General features: G+C 41.3%; 1 long non-coding RNA gene across 1 annotated transcript; it reads left to right on the forward strand.

Moving 5' to 3' along the window:
- The first annotated feature begins 659 nt into the window (after nt 1–659).
- LOC107281673 (uncharacterized) lies at nt 660–1636 on the forward strand. The gene is made up of 2 exons (XR_001547435.3): nt 660–1084; nt 1239–1636. It is a non-coding gene; the product is annotated as an uncharacterized lncRNA (long non-coding RNA).
- The last annotated feature ends 388 nt before the right edge of the window (nt 1637–2024 follow it).

Below are 2024 nucleotides of genomic sequence, written 5' to 3' on the forward strand. Positions count from 1 at the left end.
ATGAACGGCGCCGTACGTGTCGTTCGTCTGCGTCGTCGGGACAGCAGAGATGGCAACGCCAGGACGCCCACGAATTGAATTGAAGGAGCCATCGAGTACTACGATCCATCTACTCACAATTGAGAGGAGAAGCACGTACATGGTGCACAGGCCATCGGCGTCGTCGATCATCTTCGCCAAGTCCCTACGGCAAGCAGCTGCTACCTCCTCTCTACATCACACGTTTCTCATTGCCGACACTTTGCATCTGGCTGCTACCTCCTCTAGCTACATTTGTCAATGCCGACACTGCCGCAGGCTAAGCTACTAGCTACCTCCTCTACATCGCACGTACGTTTGTCATTGCCGACACTGCATCACCAATTAATGATCTTCAACAACAGTCTATGAGCTCGACGCCGGCCGCTTCGTTCATAAATATGGGCATCTCGAGTTATCTGACTGATTCATATATCTACGAGACGTTTCTGCTGGAGTTAATAGGTGGGCTAAGACCTATATAAGAATTAATTATTTAAAAAATCACAAAAGCCCACCTTACGGATAGCATGCATGTGAATTTTTAGTACCACCTTGTCTATTTTAAAAGAGTGACTCTAAAAGAGTAACTCTCCTTAAGTGCTCTCCTTCTCCTAGCCACTTAAGGCATACGTGGTGGAGAGAACTAGAGAAACACACGCGCGCTTGCTTCCCTCGTCTGGCTTTGGCCGGGTTGAGTGGCACGCATGTGACATGCGCGTGAATGGTTCACCAAAATGGGCTCCTCATGCTTCTCTATATAAACCGTGATGCCACTCACCGGTGAAATCAATCTAGAGTTTGCTTCCTTGGCTCCTTTGTATGGCGACATCGCTCATAGTCTACTCCATCCCACTCGTCGGAGCAACTCCATCCCCCGTCCAGCTCGCCGGCGTGTACTGGTTATTAGGAGAGCAGGTCTCAAAAAAGGTTTTTGGGAAGCGCTCCACGTGACTTCTTGTTGTTCGTCAACTACGGCTCCTCATTGCTCGAGTGATGCGTGCTGTCGTCAACACCCGGTACCGCGAGTGGTTCCTGTTGTGCAGCAGAACATCCAGAACCCTTGGTATGTACTAACAATGTTTCGCATATTCGATATGTTACGTTTTACTATCTAGTTTATACGTGTAGATCTATGACGCGATTATACTAGTTTATGTTTAATATCTTGATTTATTTATGGAATAAATTAAATAAATATGTGCTTATATATTCAATAGCTTCATCGATGACATCGACTGCATCCTCTATGATGGTAACGACCGCATCACCGATGATGACATCGATCATATCATCTACAACAACAATGTCTCCATCAACTCGGCATCACTATTTTGATGACTGCTACACGACATAGAAAGTCGTAGACTGCAAGATAATTGAGCTATCGCCACCAATTTATTATAACGAAAAATATTTCGTAGCAATATATTATATTATCGCAATGATAATTTTTCTATGGCAAATAACTATATTTTGTTGCAACCATTTATAATCGTTGTTTTATTCAGTATTTTTGTTGCAATAGGAAATGAGCTATTGCCACAAAAAAACATTACTATTGCAAAAAGCATGTTCTATCACCACAATTTTAATTTATGTGGCTATTTGCATAGTACATGGTACTTTTGTTGCCACGATAAATAAATTCGTTGCAATAAAAAAATTTATCATCTCATAGTTTGACTTAACCTTTTCATTTGAAATCTTTTAAATACTCAAATTTATGATTCAAATCTCAGTAGGCAGGCTCAAATGGAATGATATGCATTTTTAAACAAAATTGATGCGTATGTGAGTTGGTAATGGAGAGCGCGCGTGAGAGAGATCTTGGGTTCAAATCCTAGCCATGACAAGATATCAAAAGAAAATAGTTAGGATGATAAATTGACAATAAAATATTTAATTTGGTACATAGAACTAATGCCACACATGGAGTGGTGGCAATAGTTATCTATTGCAACAATGTGAAGTGTTGCAATATTTTTTTGCCACATCCATTTTAT

The sequence above is a fragment of the Oryza sativa genome, chromosome 1 (assembly GCF_034140825.1).
Source record: "Oryza sativa Japonica Group chromosome 1, ASM3414082v1".
Taxonomy (NCBI): Eukaryota; Viridiplantae; Streptophyta; class Magnoliopsida; order Poales; family Poaceae; genus Oryza; species Oryza sativa.